This window comes from Somniosus microcephalus, chromosome 3 (assembly GCF_052327205.1).
Source record: "Somniosus microcephalus isolate GS21.2 chromosome 3, FLI_Smic_1.0, whole genome shotgun sequence".
Lineage (NCBI taxonomy): Eukaryota > Metazoa > Chordata > Chondrichthyes > Squaliformes > Somniosidae > Somniosus > Somniosus microcephalus.
In genome coordinates, this window is record NC_140989.1 from 366,631,654 (window position 1) to 366,657,605 (window position 25,952).

At 50.3% G+C, this 25,952-nt stretch overlaps 1 protein-coding gene across 1 annotated transcript in view; it reads right to left on the bottom strand.

The window, feature by feature from the left end:
* Window positions 1–25,952, bottom strand: part of znhit6 (zinc finger HIT-type containing 6) — a 97,260-nt gene that overhangs the window by 7,466 nt on the left and 63,842 nt on the right. The gene's annotated exons all lie outside the window — the stretch shown is intronic.

The following is a 25,952-nucleotide window of genomic DNA, read 5'->3' on the forward strand; positions in this document are numbered from 1 at the left end:
GGGGGTTAGTGAGATAGGGAGGGGTGTAGGGTGGGTGGGGGTTACAGTGATAAGGAGGGGTGTAGGGCGGGTGGGGGTTACAGTGATAGGGAGGGGTGTAGGGTGGGAGGGAGTTACAGAGATGGGGAGGGGCGAGGCCATGGAGGGATTTGAAAACAAAGCCTAGAATTTTAAAGTCGAGGTGTTGCCGGACCGAGAGCCAATGTAGGTCAGCGAGCACAGGGGGTGATGGGTGAACGGGGCTTGGTGCGAGTTATGACACGGGGCAGTGAGCACAGGGGGTGATGGGTGAACGGGACTGGGTGTGAGTTAGAACACGGGGCAGTGAGCACAGGGGGTGATGGGTGAACGGGACTTGGTGCGAGTTAGGACACGGGGCAGTGAGCACAGGGGGTGATGGGTGAACGGGGCTTGGTGCGAGTTGGGACACGAGGCAGTGAGCACAGGGGGTGATGGGTGAACGGGACTGGGTGTGAGTTAGGACATGGGGCAGTGAGCACAGGGGGGTGATGGGTGAATGGGACTTGGTGCGAGTTGGGACACGGGGCAGTGAGCACAGGGGGTGATGGGTGAACGGGACTGGGTGTGAGTTAGGACACGGGGCAGTGAGCACAGGGGTGATGGGCGAATGGGATTTGGTGCGAGTTAGGACACGGGGCAGTGAGCACAGGGGGTGATGGGTTAACGGGACTGGGTGTGAGTTAGGACACGGGGCAGTGAGCACAGGGGTGATGGGCGAATGGGATTTGGTGTGAGTTAGGACACGGGGCAGTGAGCACAGGGGGTGATGGGTGAACGGGACTGGGTGCGAGTTAGGACACGGGGCAGTGAGCACAGGGGGTGATGGGTGAACGGGACTGGGTGCGAGTTAGGACACGGGGCAGTGAGCACAGGGGGTGATGGGTGAACGGGACTGGGTGTGAGTTAGGACACGGGGCAGTGAGCACAGGGGGTGATGGGTGAACAGGACTGGATGTGAGTTAGGACACGGGGCAGTGAGCACAGGGGGTGATGGGTGAACGGGACTGGGTGCGAGTTAGGACACGGGGCAGTGAGCACAGGGGGTGATGGGTGAACGGGACTGGGTGCGAGTTAGGACACAGGGCAGTGAGCACAGGGGTGATGGGTGAACGGGACTGGGTGTGAGTTAGGACACGTGCGGCCGAGTGTTGGATGAGCTGAAGTTTATGGAGGTTGGAAGGCTGGCCAGGAGTGCGTTGGAATAGTCTATATTAAGACGTACAGAAGGAGGCCATTTGCCCCACTGTGCCTGTGCCAGCTCTTCGACAGAGCATTCCAATGAAGATTTTAAATTAATGATCCCGCGTCTCTGACTCGCCAGCGCGAGAAAATAGTCTTTTCCTATTCACTATCATAACCCTTCTTAATTTTAAACACCTCCTACTTCTCCTCTAAGCATTGTCTACTCTGGTGGAAATGGCCCCAGCTCCTCACATCTCTTCTCATGACCGCCATTTCCCGTCCTTAGCATCATCCTGGCGAACCATTATTAAAAATCCTAAGAACCTCCAATTTTTCTAATTTTATCAGGTTATAACGATGAGGAAAGTTTGAATAGGCTGGGACTAGAAGGCTGAGGGGTGACCTGAGAGAGGTCTTTGAGATTATGAAGGGGTTCGATAGGGTAGAGGTAGAGAAGACGTTTCCACTTGTGGGGGAGACCAGAGCTAGAGGCCATCAATATAAGATAGTCACTAATAAATCCAATAGGGAATTCAGGAGAAACTTCTTTACCCAGAGAGTGGTGAGAATGTGGAACTCGCTACCACAGGGAGTGGTTGAGGCGAATAGTATAGATACATTTAAGGGTAGGTTAGATAAACACACGAGGGAGAAAGGAATAGAAGGATATGGTGATAGGGTGAGATGAAGAGGTGTGGGAGGAGGCTCGCGTGGAGCATAAACACCGGCACGTTCCAGCTGGGCCGAATGGCCTGTTTCTGGGCTGTAAGTTCGGTGTAATTTGCATTTATAAGCGCCTTTCATCACCGCAGGACGTCCCAAAGCCGCATCTTTGAAGTCAGCTGTGGCTCAGTGGGTAGCACACTCGCCTCCGAGTCAGAAGGTTGTGGGTTCAAGTCCCCACTCCAGGGACTTGAGCACATCAAGCTGGGCCGACACTCCCAGTGCAGTGCTGAGGGAGCGCTGCACCGTCGGAGGTGCCGTCTTTCAGAGGAGACGTTAAACAGAGGCCCCGTCTGCCCGCTCAGGTGGATGTAAAAGATCCCACGGCCAGTATTTTGAAGAAGAGCAGGGGAGTTGTCATCAATCTGATCATGACTCATGAAGTAACACTGGGCGGCCAGCTGGTGGCGCCGTCCAAGGAGTATAAATACTCGGGCGTGGGCCCAGCTTGCTCAGGATGTTTCTGTAACCAGGAACTAGTGATGTAACTAGAACTCATGGTTGTGAAACAGTTGATTAAAGCCTTGTTTTATACTCAAACCAAGCTCTCAGTAGTCTTTTTACATCAGGAGTTATCCCCGGTGTCCTGGCCAATATCTATCCCTCAATCCACATAACAATAACAGATTACCTGCTCATTACCACATTGCTGTTTGTGGGAGCTTGCTGTGCACAAATTGGCTGGTCGGGAAAGGTGCTGTAGAAATGCAAGTCTTTCTTTCTTTCATGGTAATGCAGGGAACCGTGGCAACCAATTTACACCTGGAAAGGCCTCGCCAACAGCAATGAGATAAATGACTAGAGAACTAGTTTCAGTGATGTTGGTTGAGGGATAAATACCAGGACACCGGGGAGAACTCCCCTGCTCTTGTTCGAATAGCTTCCCCCCCGCCACCCCGCTCCCATTCTCGGGATGTGGGCTTCGCTGGCAAGGCCAGCATCTACTGCCCAGGCCAGCATCTACTGCCCATCCCCAATGGTCCTGTCTGAGTGGCCTCAGAGGGCAGTTCAGCCAACCACCTGGGTGTGGGACTGGAGTCACATATAGGCCCAGACCGGGTAAGGACGGCAGCTTTTCCTTCCCTAAAGGGCATCAGTGACCCAGTTGCGTTTTTATAACAATTCGACAGCTTCATGGTCATGTTGACAGATACCAGTTGTTTTTATTTTCAGCTTTTAAAAAAAAAACTGAACTCGGATTCTCACGGTGCCTTGGAGGGATTTGAAATCAAGATCAAGATAAGGCAGCACGGTGGCATAGTGGTTAGCACTGTTGCCTCACAGCGCCAGGGACCCGGGTTCAAATCCGGCCTCGGGTGACTGTCTGTGTGGAGTTTGCACATTCTCCCCGTGTTTGCGTGGATTTTCTCCGGGTGCTCCGGTTTCCTCCCACAGTCCAAAGATGTGCGGGTTAGGTTGATTGGCCATGATAAAAATTGGCCCTTAGTGTTAGGGGGGATTAAATAGGTGGGGTTACGGGGATAGGGCTTGGGTGGGATGGCTGTCAGTGTAGGGACCGGGTGCTAGGGTTTGGATGATCAGCCATGATCTCGTTGAATGGCGGAGAAGGGCCGAATGGCCTACTCCTGCTCTATGTTTCTATCTCTGGATTTTCAGTCCTGGCCTTTGAATTACTTGTCCAATAACATAGCCACATACCAAGGGATTTTGTTTCAAATGTGCCATCTTCCAGATGAAACAAATTATTATCTGAACGGCAATAGATTGGGAGAAGGGGAAGTGCCACGAGACCCGGGTGTCCTTGTGCACCAGTCGCTGAAGGTAAGCATGCAGGTGCAGCAGGCGGTTAAGAAGGCAAATGGTATGTTGGCCTTCGTAGCAAGAGGATTTGAGTACAGGAGCAAGGATGTCTTGCTGCAGTTGTACAGGGCCTGGTGAGACCACACCTTGAGCAGTGTGTGCAGTTTTGGTCGCCTTATCTGAGGAAGGATGTTCTTACCATGGAGGGAGTGCAGAGAAGATTCACCAGACTGATACCTGGGATGGCAGGAATGACGTACGAGGAGAGATTGGGTCGATTAGATTTACATTTGCTAGAGTTTAGAAGAATGAGAGGGGATCTCATTGAAACTTATAAAATTCTAACAGGACTAGACAGACTAGATGCAGGAAGGATGTTCCCGATGATCGGGGAGTCCAGAACCAGGGCTCACAGTCTAAGGATAAGGGGTAGGCCATTTAGGACAGAGATGAGGAGGAATTTCTTCACCCAGAGAGTGGTGAACCTGTGGAATTCTCTACCACAGAAGGCAGTTGAGGCCAATTCATTAAATATATTCAAGAAGGAGTTAGATATATTTCTTAAGGCTAAAGGGATCAAGGGATATGGGGAGAAGGCAGGGACAGGGTACTGAATTTGGATGATCAGCCATGATCTCATTAAATGGCAGAACAGGCTCGAGGGGCTGAATGGCCTACTCCTGCTCCTATCTTCTATGTTTCTATTATGTACGCACGTTTCTGGAGTGGGACTTGGACCCATGGTCTCTCTGACTGGGGGGGGGGGGGGGGAAACGAGAGTGCCACTGAATGAGCCACGACTGACTCCCAAGGTAGGGTGCGCACTTCCTGTCCATAAACATTACTTCCTGTTGGCATGATTTATGGTCATCGTTTAAAGTTAAACATTTAAGACTGTAAATTGCTTGGTCAATATTTCCCATTCAATTTTGCTATGTCAACTGTGAGAGAGTAATTGCAGGCTACGGCCAGTAGGTGGCTCTGAAGTGTCTCTCCCAACGGCACGTGTGTTACATCATTGAGTTACATACGGCACAGAGAGGCCATTCGGCCCAACTGGTCTGTGCCGGTGTTTATGCTCCACACCAGCCTCCTCCCACCCCTCTTCATCTCACCCCATCAGCGAAACCTTCTATTCCTTTCTCCCTCATGTCTTTATTTAGCTTCCCCTGAAATGTATCTGTGCTATTTGCCTCAACCACTCCCTGTGGTAGCGAGTTCCACATTCTCACCACTCTCTGGGTAAAGAAGTTTCTCCTGAATTCCCCATTGGATTTATTAGTGACTATCTTATATTAGAGTTTTACAGCACAGAAAGAGGCCCTTCGGCCCCTAGTTCTGGTCTCCCCCACAAGTGGAAACATCTTCTCTACCTCTACCCTATCGAACCCCTTCATTATCTTAAATACCTCGATCAGGTCACCCCTCAGCCTTCTCTTTTTCTAGAGAAAAAAATCCCATGTTCAAATTTCCTGATAGTTATAACCTCTCAGTTCTGGTATCATCCTTGTGATGCTTTTTTGCACCCTCTCCAGTGCACTGTATACCCTTTTTTATAATATGGAGACCAGAACTGCGCGCAGTGCTCCGAGTGTGGCCTAACCAAGGTTCGATACAAGTTTAACACGACTTCTCTGCTTTTCAATTCTATCCCCCTAGAAATGGTTTGCAATGGCCTTATTAACCTGCGTCGCTATCGGTGATTTGTGTATCTGTACCCATAGTCCCCTTTGCTCCTCTACACCATTTAGACACTTATTACCCAAGCAGTCTGTGGCCTCCTGACGATAAGTTAAAAAGTTAAGCAGGCACCGGACTAGAATGAGAATAGCCAGTGAGTGCTTACCATTAATTAAAGCTTTAGCAACCCGACAACTGAAGCCTTTTGAACACCCGACTCCCGATCCAAAAATAGTCAGCTTTCAAGAACTGGGGGTTACATGTGCGCCACAGCAGGATGAGTTTTCTTAAGCCTACTACACAGAACGCCACACAACCTGGAGGATGGAAACAGAGAAACATAGCAGATAGGAGCAGGAGTAGGCCATTCGGCCCCTCGAGCCCGCTCCGCCATTCAATGAGATCATGGCTGATCTTCGTCTGAGATCATAGCTGATCTTACCAGTTCAGTACCCCGTCCCCGCCTTTTCTCCGTAACCCTTAATCCCCTTAGCCTTCAGAAATATATCCAATTCTCTCTTGAAAATATTTATTGAATTAGCCTTCACAGCCCTCTGTGGCAGGGAATTCCACAGGCTCACCACTCTTTGAGTGAAGAAATTCTTCCTCATCTCTGTTTTAAATGATTTGCCCGCTATTTTTAGACTGTGGCCCCTGGTTCTGTGCTCCCCGGCCATTGGAAACATTCTCTCTGAATTCAGCCTGTCCAGGCCTGCCATAATTTTATATGTTTCGATGAGATCCCCTCTCAATCTTCTAAACTCCAGTGAGTACAAGCCCAAACTATTTAATCTCTCTTCGTAGGTCATTCCCGCCATTCCAGGTATCAGCCTGGTGAATCGCCGTTGCACTCTTTCCATGGCAAGAACATCCTTCCGCAGATGGGGCGACCAAAACTGTACACAATACTCCAGATGCGGTCTCACCAGCACCTTGTACAGCTGTAGTAAGGTATCCCTATTCCTATACTCGAACCCCCTTGATATGAAGGCCAACATACCATTTGCCCTCTTAATCGCCTGTTGCACCTGCATGCTCTCCTTCAGTGACTGGTGCACAAGAACACCCAGGTCCCTCTGCACTTCCCCATCTCCCAATCTATTGCCATTTAGATAATAATCTACCCTCCTGTTTTTACCCCCAAAGTGGATAACCTCGCATTTATCCACATTATAGTGCATCTGCCACGTATCCGCCCATTCCCCCAACCTGTCCAAATCGCACTGTAGCCTCCTGACATCCTCATCAGAGCCCACCCCTCCTCCTAGTTTAGTGTCGTCAGCGAATTTGGAAATATTGCATCCAATTCCCTGATCCAGATCATTTATATATATTGTGAACAGCTGGGGTCCCAGGACAGATCCTTGCGGCACCCCGCTGGTCACTGCCTGCCACTCCGAAAACGAGCCGTTTATTCCAACTCTCTGTTTTCTATCTGCCAGCCAGTTCTCTATCCACGTTAATACTTTGCCCCCAATTCCATGAGCCTTAATTTTGCATGATAATCTTTTGTGTGGAACCTTATCGAAGGCTTTCTGGAAGTCAAGGTACACCACATCCACTGGCTCTCCCCCATCTATTTTACCAGTTACTTTCTCAAAAAATTCCAGCAGATTAGTCAAACACGATTTACCCTTTGTAAATCCATGTTGACTCTGTCCGATCCTTTCCCCATTTGTCAAGTGCTCCGCTATTTTATCCTTAATAATGGACTCTAGCATTTTGCCCACAACCGATGTAAGGCTTACTGGTCTATAATTCCCTGCTTTCTCTCTACCCCCCTTTTTAAATATTGGGGTAACATTAGCTACCCTCCAATCCACGGGTACTGTTCTCGAGTCAATGGAGTTCCGGAAGATGATCCTTAGAGCATCTGCTATCTCCAGGGCCACCTCCTTAAGTACCCTAGGATGTAGTTTATCAGGCCCCGGGGATTTGTCGGCCTTCAGTCCCCTCAACTTACCCAACACCATATCCCTAGAGATACTAATTTCTGTCAGCTCCTCCCTCTCATTAGTCCCTATGTTTGTCGATATTCCTGGGAGGTTATTTGTGTCCTCCTTTGTGAATACAGAACCAAAGTATGAGTTTAATTGGTCTGCCATTTCCTTATTCTCCATTATATATTCTCCCGAATCGGACTGCAAGGGACCGACTTGGGATTTTACCAGTCTTTTCCTCCTGATATACCGATAAAAGCTTTTGCAGTCTGTCTTTATGTTTGCTGCAAGTTTACTTTCGTATTCTATTTTCCCCTTCCTGATTAATCCCTTTGTCCTCTTTTGCTGTATCCTGTACTGCCCCCAATCTTCCGGTCTGGTGCTTTTTTTTGCCAGTTGATATGCCCTTTTTTTTGATTTTATGCTGTCCCTAATTTCCCTCGTTATCCACGGTTGAGTCACCTTTTTAGGTTTATTTTTATGCCAAACCGGTATAAACATGTTCTGGAATTCTTCCATTCTATCTTTGAATGCTTGCCATTGTCTATCCACTGTCAATCCCCCCAGAAACACCACCCAATCAATCTTACCCAATTCCCGTCTCATACCCTCGTAATTCCCTTTATTTAAGTTCTGGACCTTAGACTCTGATTCAATTTCCTCACTCTCCATCTCGACTGAGAGCTCGATCATATTATGATCGCTCTGACCCAAGGGGCCTCGTACAAGAAGATTGCTGATAAGTCCCTTCTCATTGCACAATACCCAGTCTAAAATGGCCTGATCTCGAGTCGGCTCCTCGACATATTGGTCCAGATAACCGTCCCGAAAACATTCCAGGAATTCCTCCTCCTCAGAATTTTTACTAATTTGGGTAGTCCAATCAATATGTAAATTAAAGTCACCCATGATGACAGCTGTGCTCTTATCGCACGCTTCTCTAATTTCCCTTTTTATGCCTTCCCTCACCTCCATATTACTATTTGGAGGCCTATATATCACACCCACTAACGTTTTCCTCCCCTTGCTATTTCTCATTTCTACCCATACAGATTCCGTTTCATCTGAGTTAATATCCTTCCTTTCCATTGCATTAATCCCCTCCTTTACCAGCAATGCTACCCCACCTCCCCTACCTTTTTGCCGATCCTTCCTAAATATTGTATATCCCTGGATGTTAAGTTCCCAGCCTTGCCCACCCTGCAGCCACGTTTCTGTAATCCCAATCAAATCATACTTGTTTACCTCTATTTCCACAACTAATTCATCCACCTTGTTCCTAATGCTTCTAGCATTAAGATACAAAGCCTTCAGGCTTGCTTTTTTCACACTCTCATTATGAATTAGTTTGGCCCTTTGTGTTTCTCTCCTTTGCTTATTGCTTCTCACCTTTCTACCATCTATTTCTGACTTCATATGACTTCCCTCTTTTCCACTACCTAGGTTCCCATCCCCCTGCCAAATTAGTTTAAATCCTCCCGAACCGCCCTAGAAAATATTACCCCGAGGACATCGGCTCCCTCACAGTTCAGGTGTAGACCGTCCCCTTGGTACAGGTCACTCCTCCCCAAGAACTGGTTCCAATGCCTCAAGAATTTAAATCCCTCTCCCTTGCACCACTGCTCAAGCCACGTATTTAGCTTATCTATCTTATTCTCTCTAAACTTATTAGCTCGTGGCACTGGTAGCAATCCAGAGATTACTACCTTTGAGGTCCTACTTTTCAATTTAGCTCCTAACTCCCTAAATTCAGCTTGTAGGACCTCCTCCCTCTTTTTACCTACATCGTTGGTACCTACATGTACCACGACAACTGGCTGATCCCCCTCCCCCTTCAGAATGCTCTGCACCCGCTCCGAGACATCCTTGACCCTTGCACCAGGGAGGCAACATACCATCTTGGAGTCTCGGTCTCGGCCACAGAAACTCCTATCTATCCCCCTTACAATTGAATCCCCTATCACTTTAGCCTTAAGAAATATATCTAACTCCTTCTTGAATATATTTAATGAATTGGCCTCAACTGCCCTGTGTGGTAGAGAATTCCACAGGTTCACCACTCTCTGGGTGAAGAAATTCCTCCTCATCTCTGTCCTAAATGGCTTACCCCTTATCCTTAGACTGTGACCCCTGGTTCTGGACTCCCCCGCCATCGGGAACATCCTTCCTGCATCTAGTCTGTCTAGTCCTGTTAGAATTTTATAAGTTTCAATGAGATCCCCTCTCATTCTTCTAAACTCTCGCGAATATAAGCCTAATGACCCAATCTCTCCTCATACGTCATTCCTGCCATCCCAGGTATCAGCCTGGTGAATCTTCGCTGCACTCCCTCCATGGCAAGAACATCCTTCCTCAGATAAGGTGACCAAAACTGCACACAATACTCAAGGTGTGGTCTCACCAAGGCCCTGTACAACTGCAGCAAGACATCCTTGCTCCTGTACTCAAACGTGGATCAGGAAGAGAACCTTTCCTGACTTTTTACTGACGCGAAGTGAGGCACTGCAACGCCGAATTGCGGAACCTTGCCGACTGCGCTCAAAAAAAAAGTTTGAGCAGGAGGGGAAAAAAAAGGAAAGTTATCCCCTCCAGTTTGAAAAAGTAGAACGCCTTTTTGTGCAGTTGCCACTAATCTGTTTGGGAGTCTGTTGCGCTGCTAACATCTGCTATGAATATTCTTGTGCTGATAATTGCAAGCTGTGATCTAGACAAATACCGTCCTCTTAAAAAAGATGACTAATACAATTCACATGAGGTCACTTTAACAATGGCAACACAAACATGAAGTCACTTTCCTCATGCAACAAAAATGTAGACGAACAACTTCTTTGGAAAGAAAACAAATAAAAGCACAATGTCCATTAAAGAGATATAGTAATAGTAGACATGTATTGAGGGCTTTAGGGCTTGTGGCCCATTCTAACTTTGACAAATGAGACCATCAAACTCAGCCTCCACAGTGTTATGCTGGCTGGTGTGGCGGGTGCCGAGACTCTGCATCGCCTTCAGGAGGGAGATGGACCTGGTTCCTGACCGGGGCACAGATTGCATCATATCGGAGGCAAGTGCCTTGGTAGATAACACGCGGTCTCTGTGCGATCTCCTCAACTGATTTCAATCGCCCGAGGTGGGTCGGGGAGGAAATTTGCCAGAGTACATTTTGCCCCTTGTTGACCCTGTTTTTTTTTTGCTTACATGCGTGGGGGGCGCGCGGGCGGTGGGGAGATGCGGCAGGGAAGAAGTGCGGGGTTTAAAAAAAAATTCCTGGGATCTAGGCGTTGCTGACAAGGCCAGCATTTATTGCCCATCCCTAGTTACCCTCGAGAAGGTGGTGGTGAGCCGCCTTCTTGAACCGCTGCAGTCCGTGTGGTGAAGGTGCTCCCACAGTGCTGTTAGGGAGGGAGTTCCAGGATTTTGACCCAGCGACAATGAAAGAATGACGCTATACTTCCAAGTCAGGATGGTGAGAGACTCGGGGGTGACTTGGAGGTGGTGGTGTTCCCGCGCGCCTGCTGCCTTCTAGGTGGAAGAGGTCGCAGGTTTGGGAGGTGCTGTCAAAGAAGACTTGGCGGGTTGCTGCAGTGCATCTTGTAGATGGTACACACTGCAGCCACGGTACGCTGGTGGTGGAGGGAGTGAATGTTTAAGGTGGTGGACGGGGTGTCGTTCAAGCGGGCTGCTTTGTCCTGGATGGTGTCAATGCTCCGACTGTCATGGTGTGGGGCAGGCTTCAAGGACCAGCAGGTCTTTTCCTGCCCGTCAATTTCATAAGTTTGTAACACAGAGGAGACATTTCAGTGGTGTTCCCATGTCAGTTCTTTGCGTGATGGTTTCCAATAGTTTTATTATATTTACAGAAGTTACTGCGAAGCTTCAGTAATGTCCAATCGCCACGAACAAAACTCAACTCAATATTTCACACTGATAGAAGCTTACGGCACAGAAGGAGGCCATTCGGCCCATCGTGTACAACCTCTGCTTCCAAATTCACGTTTTCATTTGACAACTACACCGAGAACAAGGATTAAAAAATAAAATAAATAAAGGTCTGGGATCGCATTTTAGTTCCGGTCCCTGCCTCGCAGAGAGAGTTATCGGCACCGAGAAACTCCCCAACGGGCCACTGGACATAAGACCTGAATCAATGCTTTGCCACTCGAGATCGCCAGAGTTTTGATTTTATACACAGCTTGCTTGCAACCTCTAGTGGCAAAGAGCGCATAATGAATAAACTCAACCCTGTGTTAGAATATAAAGACAGAAAGCCCTGGAAGTACACTGCAGGTCCAGCCTGTGAGCATCCGAAAGGACACCGACAAAGAATCTGCATGTTAAATCGCTTTATTCTCTTTTCAGATGTAGACTGGCTTTTCTGGCAATTGTAGTTTCTCCCTCCGTAACCCCCCACTTCCTTTTAGTTCCAAAGTCCAGGCCAATATTTAGAACCTCAACCCAACACCTAAAAGGCACATTATCGGTCACCATCACATTGCTGCTTGCGGGATCGCGCCGTGCGCAAATCGGCTGCTGCGTTTCCCACGCCCCGAGGGCGCGAGAGGCGCTAGAAAAATGCAAACTCTTTTCTTTTATCATTAGGGAACCCATCGCCAATCGCCACAACATTTTGGACCCTGGAGCGGGGCAAAGGCGGCCATTAAAACGAGACGGCATTTCAGCGTTCGGTAAGTGGGACCACAGGTGCTGAACTGACCCTCCTGCGGAGGTTGTAATGATGATCGGCCGCGGGGCTAACGGTTCGGCACGCGGCAGATTTCAACATTTTGACTCCATCTGAATATTTGGGGGCTCGTCAGATGCCGTAACTGGTCACCCCTGACCCCCGCTTTCTTTGCCCCTCAAGCCCCCCTCCTCCTCCCCACCCCATGAATTCTAACAAACAGTAGAAAAAAAAGTTACACAGAAACAGCCCATTCGGCCCAACTGGTCCGTGCCGGTGTTTATGCTCCACACCAGCCTCCTCCCACCCCTCTTCATCTCACCCCATCAGCATATCCTTCTATTCCCTTCTCCCTCATGTGTTTATCCAGCGAGACAAATACTAGGGGCTATAAATCTAAGATAGTCACTAATAAATCCAATCCAATCGGGCATTCAGGAGAAACCTCTTTACCCAGAGAGTGGTGAGAATGTGGTTGAGGTGAACGGCACAGATACATTGAAGGGGAAGTTAGATAAACACACGAGGGAGAAAGGAATAGAAGGATATGGTGATGGGGTGAGATGGAGAGGGGTGGGGGGAGGCTTGTGTGGAGCAGAAACACCGGCACGGAGCAGTTGGGCCCAATGGCCAGTTTCTGTGCTGTGCAGTCTATGGGGAGAGGACAGGTCTTTAATGCGCACAGGTAAAATTAAAAAAAAAAGTGGCTTCTGGTAAAAATGAGGAAAATTGCACCGAGCATGTATTAAGTGTGTGGTCCCACACAGCCATACACAGTCCCTGTAACACTGGGAGTGGAGCTCGGACACTGGGGGAGCTCGGACACTGGGAGTGGAGCTGGACTCTGGGGGAGCTCGGACACTGGGAGTGGAGCTGGACTCTGGGGGAGCTCGGACACTGGGAGTGGAGCTGGACTCTGGGGGAGCTCGGACACTGGGAGTGGAGCTGGACTCTGGGGGAGCTCTGTAACACTGGGAGTGGAGCTGGACTCTGGGGGTGGAGCTGGACTCTGGGGGAGCTCGGACACTGGGAGTGGAGCTGGACTCTGGGGGAGCTCGGACACTGGGAGTGGAGCTGGACTCTGGGGGAGCTCTGTAACACTGGGAGTGGAGCTGGACTCTGGGGGTGGAGCTGGACTCTGGGGGAGCTCGGACACTGGGAGTGGAGCTGGACTCTGGGGGAGCTCGGACACTGGGAGTGGAGCTGGACTCTGGGGGAGCTCGGACCAGCAATCTGACATATCCAGGTTCTGGTTGGTGTCCAAAATCCCAGAAGGGTCCTCAACAACCTTTGGCGTGTTAACAGGTGTGCCGTACTCCGGGGGGTTGGGGGGGGGAAACATGCATAGCTATAAACCCTCAGGACATTTTTAATAAATCACACAACCAAGTGTTTGGCAAAAGAAACTCCTCGCTGAGGAAAGCTACTTGATGTACGCCAAATACGGCCTACAATTCCACAAGAACATAAGTAAGAGAGAGCAGGAGTCGGCCACACGGCCCCTCGAGTCTGCTCCGCCATTCAATAAGATCACGGCTGATCTTCGACCTCAACTCCACTTTCCCGGCCGATCTCCATATCCCTTGATTCCCCTAGAGTCCAAAAATCTATCGATCGCAGCCTTGAATATACTCAACGACTAAGCATCCAGAGCTCTCTGGGGCAGAGAATTCCAAAGATTCACAATCCTCTGTGAAGAAATTCCTCCTCATCTCAGTCCTAAATGGCCGACCCCTTATCCTGAGACTGTGACCCCTGGTTCTAGACACTCCAGCCAGGGGGAACAACCTCTCAGCATCTACCCTGTCAATCCCTGTAAGCAAAAACGTTCCTCTGTTGTCAGAGCAGTTGTTGTTCTGGCGCGGAGCGGGCTCGGTGCGCCATACAGCCTGCCCTCGCTCCCGCTTCTTACGTTCTAGATCACCCTCGTAACTTTGCCACTGAAGGTTTGAAGGCCGCATTGGAGAACAGCACCAGTGGATTGGGGTAAGGACGAGGAAACAAGTGGGCACAGGACCACATGACCGACAAAAAAAGTCACAAGCGTGTTACAGTACAGGAGCAAGGATGTCTTGCTGCAGTTGTACAGGGCCTTGGTGAGACCGCACCTTGAGTATTGTGTGCAGTTTTGGTCGCCTTATCTGAGGAAGGATGTTCTTGCCTTGGAAGGAGTGCAGCGAAGATTCACCAGGCTGATACCTGGGATGGCAGGAATGACGTATGAGGAGAGATTGGGTCTGATGCGCTATCAATTACTCATAAAAGACTGAGAGTTAGAAGAGTAACTAAAGGCTTTTATTAACAACAGAATGGAGGTCTGCCTCGCGTGGTCGACCGGTCCAGGATACAAGGGCTGGGGAGCAGTCACCTTTATACTAGGACCTGTGGGAGGAGTCAGCCGAGGCATGTCCAGGCATGTACACAGTGGAATACAAACAGGACAAACAGGAATACAAACAGTGGTTTACCACATTCACCCCTTGTTTAAAATTGAGTCCGGCGGGGTGAAGTGTATTAAAAGTTAGTGTATTGGAGTCTCTCCGGAGGTCTTGTCTGCCGCTGTGATCGGCGTGGCGACGGCAGGGGTAGTGAAGCTTCCGGCGTCGAGTCCAGCGTAGGCTGTGGCACAGGCGTGTCGACCTCGTAGATGTCGAGCGGGTCGCGGGGCCCAGGCCTGCCGTCTGCTGGGGCTGGATATCGGATCGTGGGGGGGGGGGGGGTGGTAGTGGGTTACTGTGGTCCCCGAGGGTGCAAGGTCTCTTATGGCGACACTGTCCTCCCGCCCGTCCGGGTATGCGATGTAAGCATACTGGGGGTTGGCGTGGAGGAGGTCGACCCTCTCGACCAGGGGGTCCGTTTTATGGGTCCTCACGTGTCTTCTCAGTAGGACCTGCCCTGGGGACGTCAGCCATGGCGGTAGCGATGTCCCTGATGTGGACTTCCTTGGGAAGACAAACATTTTCTCATGAGGGGTGGCGTTAGTGGCAGTGCAGAGCAGTGACCGAATAGAGTGGAGCGCATCGGGGAGCACATCCTGCCAGCGGGAGGTTGGAAGGCCCCTAGACTTTAAGGCTAGCAGGACGGCCTTCCAAACTGTCGCATTTTCTCTTTCCACCTGTCCGTTCCCCCGGGGGTTGTAACTGGTGGTCCTGCTTGTGGCAATACCCCTAGTTAGCAGGTACTGACGGAGTTCGTCGCTCATAAACGATGAGCCCCGGTCGCTATGGATATAGCTGGGGAAGCCGAACAGGGTGAAGAGGTTGTTCAGACATTTAATGACCGTGGCACTGGTCATGTCCGGGCAGGGGAAGGCGAACGGGAAACGGGAGTACTCATCAATAATATTGAGGAAGTACACATTGCGGTCGGAGGAGGGGAGAGGCCCTTTAAAATCAACGCTCAGGCGCTCGAAGGGGCGAGTGGCTTTTATCAGGTGGGCCCTGTCTGGTCTATAAAAGTGTGGTTTGCACTCAGCGCAGACTTGGCAGTTCCTGGTCATGGTCCTGACCTCCTCAATAGAGTAAGGCAGGTTGCGGGCCTTGATGAGGTGGAAGAACCTGGTGACCCCCGGGTGGCAGAGGTCATTGTGGAGGACCCGTAGTCTATCGATCTGCGCGCTGGCGCAGGTGCCACGCGATAGCGCATCCGGGGGTTCATTTAGCTTCCCGGGCCGGTACAAGATCTCGTAGTTGTAGGTGGAAAGTTCGATTCTCCACCTCAAGATCTTGTCATTTTTGATTTTGCCCCTCTGCTTGTTGTTAAACATAAAAGCAACTGAACGCTGGTCAGTGAGCAGGGTAAATCGTTTTCCGGCCAGGTAGTGCCTCCAATGACGCACAGCCTCCACAATCGCCTGGGCCTCCTTCTCAACAGCGGAGTGTCTGGTCTCCGGGCCTTGGAGGGTTCGTGAAAAGAAGGCCACGGGTCTCCCCGCCTGATTGAGGGTAGCGGCCAGGGCAAAGTCGGACGCGTCGCTTTCCACCTGGAAGGGGATGGATTCGTCCACTGCGTGCATGGTGGCTTTGGCAATGTCCTCCTTGATACGGTGGAAGGCTAAGCGGGCCTCTGCCGTCAAGGGAAAAGAGGTGGACTTGATCAGCGGACGGGCCTTGTCCGCATAGTAGGGGACCCACTGGGCGTAATAGGAGAAAAACCCTAGGCACCTCTTCAGGGCCTTGAGGCAGTGGGGCAGTGGAAGTTCCATAAGGGGACGCATCCGGTCGGGGCCGGGGCCGATGACTCCGTGTTCCACAACACAGCCAAGGATGGCGAGGCGGTTTGTGCGGAATATGCACTTCTTCTTGTTATATGTCAGGTTTAGGAGTTGGGCGGTGCGGAGGAATTTTTCGAGGTTTGCGTCATGGTCCTGCAAGTCACGGCCGCAGATGGTCACATTGTCCAGATATGGGAAAGTGGCCTGCAACGCATTTTGATCTACCATCCGGTCCATCTCCCTTTGGAAGACGGAGACCCCGTTGGTGGCGCCAAAGGGAACCCTAAGGAAGTGATAGAGGCGGCCGTTTGCCTCAAAGGCAGTGTACTGGCGGTCCTCAGGGCGGATGGGGAGCTGGTGGTACGCTGATTTCAGGTCAATGGTCGAGAAGACGCGGTACTGCGCGATCTGGTTGACCATATCAGCTATACGGGGGAGTGGGTAGGCGTCCAGCAGGGTGTAGCGATTTATTGTCTGGCTGTAGTCGATGACCAGGCGCTGCTTCTCGCCGGTCTTAATGACCACAACCTGGGCTCGCCAGGGGCTGGTGCTGCCCTCAATAATCCCTTCTTTCAGAAGCCGCTCCACTTCGGTTTTAATGAAAACCCTGTCCCCGGCACTGTATCGCCTGCTCTTTGTGGCGATGGGCTTACAGTCGGGGTTGAGGTTAGCAAACAGTGGTGGGGGGGTGACTCTGAGTGTGGAGAGGTTGCACCTGGTGCGCGGCGGGCAATTTGGAAGCTGCTGGCTGCGGACTGTGAGTGGGGGTAGGGGTCCACCGTACGCCATCGTAACACTTTTAAGGTGGCACTGAAAATCTAACCCCAGCAGGATGGCAGCGCAGAGGTCAGGCAGGACCAGAAGTTTAAAATGATCGTACACGGTCCCGTCTACTACGAGTGTCACCACGCAGTAGCCGCCGATGTCCGCCGACTGGGACTCGGAGGCCATAGAAATCCGCTGTTGCGCAGGCAGGACTGGGAGAGAGCAACGCCGCACCGTGTCGGGGTGGATGAAGCTCTCCGTGCTCCCAGAGTCAAAAAGGCAGATTGTATCGTGACCATTTACCTTAATGTCCATTGTGGAGCTGGCCAGTTGGTGCGGTCTCGCTTGGTCCAGTGTAACGGATGCCAGCGTAGGGGTCGGTGTGTCGCTGCGGGTATCAGATGAGGCGGTGTCGGGGGCCTGCTGCGTCCCGGCTGTCGTCCAAGATGGCGGCGTCCATGATCCCCATGTGGCTGGAGGCGTCCAAAATGGCTGCTGTACTGGTGATTCGCACACGGCCGGGGAGGTCCAAAATGGCGGCCCGCATGGCCCACACGCGGCGCTGCTGGGGTTCGGGGTGGCTTTGGCCCTGCAGACGCTAGCGTAGTGTCCCTTCTTCCCGCAGCCCGAGCAGATCGCGTTTTTCGCCGGGCAGCGCGCTCTGGGGTGTTTTGCCTGGCCACAGAAGTAGCATTTCTGGCCTTGGGGCACTGCTGTCTGGCCTTGGGACACTGCTGCGGTAGTTGGGCCGTTGTTGGGGTGTGGCTGGGGTGGCACGGCGCTATGAGGCGGTCCTACCGTGTCCCAGGCTGTCATTCCCCGCGGCGTCCACGGTGCAGAGGAGTAGGCATCCATGCCCTGGTAGGCTGCATCCAACGATAGTGCGAGTTCAGAGGCCTTGTTGAGGTCGAGGTTACTCTGCTCCAACAGTCGCTGTCGGGTGTAATTGGATCTGTGGCCCGCTACAAAAGCGTCCCGGATAAGTTCCTCTGTGTACACGGCGGCCTTTACATCCTTACAACCACAGGCCTGGCCAAGCACAGACAGTGCCTGAAGGTATTCTACGGTCGATTCCCCAGGTTGTTGTTTACGACTCCCCAGGAGGTGCCTGGCGTACACTTCGTTCACTGGGCGCGTGTACTGGTCCTTGAGGAGCTTGATAGCATCCGCGTACGAGGTCGCGTCTTGGATGACAGAGTACACTCGGTGGTTCACTTTGGAGGTCAGGACATCCAGTTTGTCCTCGTCCGATTTGATTGCTTCGGAGGCGGTCAGGAATTTTTCGAAACACTTAAGCCAGTGAGTAAACTTGGTGGATGAGTCCGCCTCCCGATGATCTAAGTCCAGGCATGCTGGTGTGAGGATCTTCTCCATTATAAAAATGTTGTTAATAAAATTGATGCGCTATCAATTACTCATAAAAGACTGAGAGTTAGAAGAGTAACTAAAGGCTTTTATTAACAACAGAATGGAGGTCTGCCTCGAGTGGTCGACCGGTCCAGGATACAAGGGCTGGGGAGCAGTCACCTTTATACTAGGACCTGTGGGAGGAGTCAGCTGAGGCATGTCCAGGCATGTACACAGTGGAATACAAACAGGACAAACAGGAATACAAACAGTGGTTTACCACAGGGTCGATTGGGCTTGTACTCACTGGAGTTTAGAAGAATGAGAGGGGATTTCATTGAAACTTATAAAATTCTAACAGGACTAGACAGACTAGATGCAGGAAGGATGTTCCCAATGGCGGGGGAGTCCAGAACCAGGGGGTCACAGTCTAAGGATAAGGGGTAAGCCATTTAGGACAGAGATGAGGAGGAATTTCTTCACCCAGAGAGTGGTGAACCTGTGGAATTCTCTACCACAGAAGGCAGTTGAGGCCAATTCATTAAATATATTCAAGAAGGAGTTGGATATATTTCTTAAGGCTAAAGGGATCAAGGGATATGGGGAGAAAGCAGGGACAGGGTACTGAGTTTGGATGATCAGCCATGATCTCATTGAATGGCGGAGCAGGCTCGAGGGGCCAAATGGCCTACTCCTGCTCCTATCTGCTATGTTCTATGTTTCTAGGAGTTCCACAAATCTTGTATTCCATTCAAAGGAGGCTTTCCCTTGTGGTCTACAGGATGCCTCGTTTCCAGAGGTCACAGATTTAAAATAATTGGCAAAAGAACTAGAGGGGAAATGAGGAGAAATTTTATCACACAGAGGGTTGTTGTGATCTGGAACGCACAAGCTGCAAGGCTGGTGGAAGCAGATTCCACAGGAACTTTCAAACGGCCAATGGATGTGCACTTGAAGAGGATTAATTTACAGGGCTGTGGGGAAAGAGCGGGGTGGGGGTTGTGGGACTCGACTGGACAGCTACTTTCAAAGAGCTGGCACAGGCACGACGGGCCAAATGGCCGCCTCCTGTGCTGCGAGATGCTAATCTGCGATTCTATAAACTGTTACCGCGCTGCAGCAATGCAGGAGCGAGTGTTAAATCGGCAAGCCAGGCCCGGATCTAACCTCGGAGCACAGTGGTGCCACGCTCTCCCGGGAGGCCGCCTCACACCGCAGAAGTATTCACTCAAGGGGGGGGGTCGCCAACTCTGGTTGGCCGGATTCCCGGAGGTTCCATCACACGACCTCCCCACGCCCCCCCAACCTGGTCAAACAGTCTTCCTCCTCCCCCGCCATCCCCAATATTTATATAATAACCAACCAACAAAAAACAAAATGGAAAAAAAACCCACAATTTTTCTCCCGGGTTTTCCACAGAATTGTCAAAACTGACAGCGCAGAAGGAGGCCGCCATTCGGCCCGTCGTGCCGGTGCCGGCTCTTTGAAAGAGCCGCCGTGCTCAGTCCCAGGCAATGTTCCCCCGTTAGCGGCACTTTGCTCGGCGCGGATTGTCTCTTTCAATGCGCGGCCCCCCCCCCCGCTCGGGGTTTCCCGATCTGAAAGCCGGCGAGCGGCCTGGGCGGGACCTTGCAGATTACAGCGTGGCCCAGAGGCAGCACGGGTCCCATCTCTCCGCCTTGTGTCCATAGCCCTGCCAGCTCCTCATCCTCAAGGACCCGTCCGACTCCCTTTTAAAATTATTGACAGAATCAGCTTCCACCACCTTTTCAGGTCGAATGCAAGGGGTACGGTAGCGTGGTGGTAATGTCACTGGGCTAGTAATCCAGAGGCCTGGACTAATGACACAGAGACATGAGTTCCAATCCCACCACGGCAGCTGGGGAATTTAAATTCAGTTAGTTAATTAAATCTGGAATAAAAGTAATGGTGCCCATGAAGCTATCAGATTGTCGTAAAAAACCCATCTGGTTCACTAATGTCCATTAGGGAAGGAAATCTGCTGTCTTTCCTCGATCTGGCCGATATGTGACTCCAGACCCACAGCAGTGCGGTTGACTCTTAAATAAAAACGGAAAGTGCTGGGAACACTCAGCAGGTCAGGCAGCATCTGTGGACAGAGAGAGAGAGAGAGAGTTCTGACAAAGGGTCATCGGCCTGAAACGTTAACTCTGTTTCTCTCTCCACAGATGCTCTGCCTGACCTGCTGAGTGTTCCCAGCACTTTCCGTTTTTATTTCAGATTCCCAGCATCCGCAGTATTTTGCTTTTGTATTCGTGGTCGACTCTTAACTGCCCTCTGAAATGGCCCAGTTGTCAAGAGTGCGGCTCACCACTACCTTTCTCGAGGGAAATTAGGGATGGGCAATAAATGCCAGCGTCGCCACACATCTCATGAACGAATACATTAAAAAAAAAAGGTGTTCCAGGTTCCGACAACATTCCGAGTGAAAAGAATTCTCCTCATTTCCCCTCTAGATCTATTTTGCCAATGGTTTGAAATCTGTGGCCTTCACTCGTGGCAGTGCCCAGGACATAGAAACATAGAAGATAGGAGCAGGAGTAGGCCATTCGGCCTCTCGAGCCTGCTCCGCCATTCAATGAGATCATGGCTGATCATCCAAATTCAGTACCCGGTCCCTGCTTTCTCCCCATATCCCTTGATCCCTTTAGCCTTAAGAAATATATCCAACTCCTTCTTGAATATATTTAATGAATTGGCCTCAACTGCCCTGTGTGGCAGAGAATTCCACAGGTTCACCACTCAATTTCAATTCAATTCAAATTGCTTTATTGGCATGATGACAAGGTACATCTTATGTTGCCAAAGCACCGAAAAAACATTTATGGTTGAACACATAAACGCAGATCTATCCATACAGTGTATAAACAGATATATCCCTGTGTGTATAAATATACACTCATATAATTTGCATAGAATCTTTTCTTAGGTTTAGTGGTTGTCCCTCTGCTTATGGCAAGTTGTAACATAGTTTGCTGCTCTCGGTGAAGAAATTCCTCCTCATTTCTGTCCTAAATGGCTTACCCCTTATCCTTAGACTGTGACCCCTGGTTCTGGACTCCCCGACCATCGGGAACATCCTTCCTGCATCTAGTCTGTCTAGTCCTGTTAGAATTTTATAAGTTTCAATGAGATCCCCTCTCATTCTTCTAAACTCCAGCGAGTATAAGCCCAATCGACCCAATCTCTCCTCATACGTCCCAGGTTGATCAGTCTGGTGAATCTTCGCTGCACTCCCTCCATGGCATTAATCCTTAATTCCGTGGGGCAATCCTGGAGGGTCGGCAGCCCACGTTCCCTCTAAGTTCCGCGGCCGAGCAGCCCGGGACCGGCTTTTCCAATGCTAAATTAGGCGCGTACATGAAACCGCGAACGCAAAAAAGTTGGCAGCCCTAGTATTTACTCCAGCGCAGTATCAAGCAGAGCGTGAAAAGTGTTCAGAGTAGTCACTTGATCTATTGAGACACTTTATAAATTTACTCTGAGTTTCTTCAAAAAAAAATGTTTTCAAGAAAGCAGAGGCTTTGGCCTGTGCTCTCAAAAGCTGAGAAGATTTATCGGCCGAGGCATTGAATTCTGTGACTCAGTGGAGACCTCTTCTGGTCCCAAGATTGCAATTGCAACCAAGGAGCATAAATCAGGCTTGGCTGGCAGAGAGTTCGGTCCACAGCGTCATACTTGCTTGTACAACTCAAAACCACAGCCTGCAATCTAGAAATAGCCATTGAGGAACCTCTGGGGAAGGTAGAAGAAATGATTTTTTTTTATTTTTTTAAGTTGATCGGCAAAAAGAACCAGAGGGGGAGACGAGGAGAATTTGTTGTGATCATCGAATCACAGAAATTTACAGCACAGAAGGAGGCCATTCGGCCCATCGTGTCAGTGCCGACCGACAAAGAGCTCTCCAGCCTAATCCCACTTTCCAGCTCTTGGTCCGTAGCCCTGTAGGTTACGGCACTTCAAGTGTATATCCAAGTACTTTTTAAATGTGATGAGGGTTTCTGCCTCTACCACCCTTTCAGGCAGTGAGTTCCAGACCCCCACCACCCTCTGGGTGAAAAAAGTTCTCCTCAACTCCCCTCTAATCCTTCGAGCAATTATTTTAAATCTCTGCCCCCTGGTTATTGACCTCTCTGCTGGGGGAAAAAGGTCCTTCCTAGCCACTCTAGCTTGGCCCTCATAATTTTATACACCTCAATAAGGTCTCCCCTCAGCCTTCTCTGTTCCAAAGAAAACAACCCCAGCCTGTCCAATCTTTCCTCATAGCTAAAATTCCCCAGCCCAGGCAACATCCTCGTAAATCTCCTCTGCACCCCCTCTAGCGCAATCACATCCTTCCTGTAATGTGGTGACCAGAACTGCCTGAAAGGGCGGTGGAAGCAGATTCAATAGTAACTTTCAAAAGGGGAACTGGATAAATAGTTGAAAAAGAAAAATTTGCAGGGCTCTGGGGAAAGAGCAGGGGGGAGCGGGACTAATTGGAGAGCTCGTTCAAAGAGCCGGCACAGGGACGATGGGCCAAACGGCCTCTTTCTGAGCTGTGTCGTACTGCGATTCTATGAAACGCTCTTTTAAAAATTCCAGGTACAAAATTCAGAGGCAATCTGCTCCACTGTTAAACTTCCAGCAATGGGTTGCAATTTTGTTAATTGCAATATTCAAGGAGGTATTGTTTGCAAATAAATGAAAATGACTTCATAATGGACGAAATGGGAGGACACTGATTGCAGTTTAAACCGTACAGGGGGCCACGTCAGACCCATTTCCTGTCAGAATCTTCTGTTCGACAGAAACTGAATTTCGTTTTATGAAGACTGGTGTAATCTAGTAACACCTTTTTAAAAAATGCTTAAATACTCCTTCCTATTTTTTTTTTCCAGAAGAAAACCTTTAAGAGGGTTTGGAAAATTTGTGTAGCGCAAGTTTAAAAAAAAGAGAAAGTTGAATCATTTTTGAATCACTTGTCATAGAATTCCACCGAGATTCCACCAGGGGAACTGGCGTCCCGCCCACCCAACCTACGTCAGTGTTTCACCTCCACATGGGCAATAATCCTAATCCCATGTGACAGTCCTGTTCCCATACAGAACCACAGAACAATACAGCACAGAAGGAGGCCGTTCAGCCCATCATGCCTGCGCCGGCTCTTTGAAAGAACTATCCGATTAGTCCCGCTCCCTCCTGCTCTTTCCCCAGAGCCCTGAAAAATGTTTCCTTCTTTGACAGCGGGTCGGGACCCCACTGTCAACCCGCCGCCACATGCCTTTCCCAGATGTCGGGTCTGTCAGGGCCAATCAGACCCGACATGCAGTGGCGGGGGAGGCAATTCAGGTCATTATGACCGTGTTAACAGCCCATTAAGAAGTATTTGGAGCTCATCTTTGCATTACCCACGGGGTCCACGCTGCTCGGGGATCATGTCAGGTAAGGAGGTCGGGAGTTGTATGACCATGGGATCATCTCATTACTTGACAGCTGCGAATGTGCTATAAAAGCTCCCATCTCACAGCTGTTCACTTTCCAAGCTCAGAAGCTGTTGCTTACTGCATTTGGAAAACAGATTGAGCTTTATGCAGGTTGCAAGTGTTTGGAGTAAATTCTCTACCCAGTCTCACCTCATTGGAACAACCCCTCTCACCATTGACAGATCGTTTCGGTCATCTCAAGTTCACCTGCCATCTATTACATCAGCACCCTTGAAACTATCTCACCTTGGTCCTCAGGACCCCACCACGATCAGCCCCAACTCCAGCATCATCAACACCACCAATCTTCTCCGCAATTAACTGAAGCTGCACAGGACACAGGGCATCAGCACCCGACCTCACTGCAGCCCGAGAGGCCTGGGATGGTCTCACCATGGCCAGATTTACTTCACTTGACGCTGTACACCCTGGTTGCCACATGATGTGCCAGGTTGGCACCAGCCCACACCAACACCATAAAGCATCCCTGCAATGCCCAAACCATTCCTTTCACACTCATCACCTTTGCGGGTGGTACTGTTATGTCTCACCATTCAATGCAACTCACTAAGCCACTTCCAAAGGTGCACACAAATCTGCCCAAGAACGCAAATTGTTGAAAATAAAGATTTCAATGTTTGACACCACATTAACAGAAACTTTACATGATCATTGGCGATAACACCCAACTGCCTACCCTTGTGTGTTGTTAGTTGGTATGATTGGACTAGGATGAGGGTGAGTGTGAGGGGTGGCTAGTGAGATGGGGAAGTGATAATGTCGATAGAGAGGGATGGGTGGAGGTGCAAGGTAAGTTGGTGTGAGTAAGGATGTGCAGGAGTAGGGTAGGGAAGGCAGAGTGATGGGGATGTGAGGAGAGGCACAGCAGGATGAGGTTGAGTGTGGCTTTGCAGTAACGTTTTGTGATCTACTGAGATCATTGAAAGGTTTGCGCCACTGCAGCCTGGTCCTCCTGACGACATCCCTGCTTGTGTCCTCCTGTGCAACCAGGCTGCTTTGATCTCCTGGGGAGGTCTCATCCACCCATGGAAAGGGAAGAGAACCTCCCTGCGTGCTGTGACTCCCTCCATAAGCATATGGAGGGAGTCATGGGAGAGCCTGGGTGCAGCCATGCACCTTTGTGCAGTGCTCGTCAGTGCTTGCAGCACCTCAATGCTGTAGAACAGACAGCGCAACTGGCAAGATCGATTTGGACATGGCCCCTTTAAGGAAACCGGCTGATGACGCGTCATCAAATGACATCATCAGACCCGCTTCCTTCAATTGGACCGGAAACACGCTGGGCGGGGCTTAACGAGCCCAATCAGGGGAAAATCATTTTGGACAGCGGACTGGAGCCAGCAGCCAGCAGCGGGGTCGGGATCCGCCGAGGCTGGTAAAATCCAGCCAGGAGAGAGCCAGGGCTGTGAGTGGGAGAAACTGCTCGTTTTACACATGGGTAGCGAGGTTGTGGAGATGGTGAATAAAGCAGAGACCATGTCAACACTGAAGAATAGAAACATAGAAGATAGGAGCAGGAGTAGGCCATTCGGCCCCTCAAGCCTGCTCCGCCATTCAATAAGATCATGGCTGATCTTCAACTTCAACTCTGCTTTCCCGCCCGATCCCCCTTATCCCTCGATTCCCCTAGAATCCAAAAATCTATCGATCTCAGCCTTGAATATACTCAACGACTCAGCATTCACAGCCCTCTGGGGCAGAGAATTCCAAAGATTCACCGCCCTCTGAGTGAAGAAATTCCTCCTTGTCTCAGTCTTAAATGGCCGACCCCTTATCCTGAGACTGTGACCCCTAGTTCTAGACTCTCCAGCCAGGTGAAACATTCAATAGTAACTTTCAAAAAAATTGGACAAATAATCAAAGGGAAAATATGTGCAGGGCTGTGGGGAAAGAGCAGGGGGGAGTGGGACTAATTGGAGAGTTCTTTCAAAGAGCCGGCACAGGCACGATGGGCCGAATGGCCTCCTCTGGTGCTGTATTGTTCTGTATGGGAACAGGACTGTCACATGGGATTAGGATTATTGCCCATGTGAAGACGAAACACCGACATGGGGTGGGTGGGTGGGCAGAACGCCAGTTCCCCTGGTGGAATCTCCGTGGAATTCAAAAATGATTCAACTTTCTCTTTTTTTCTT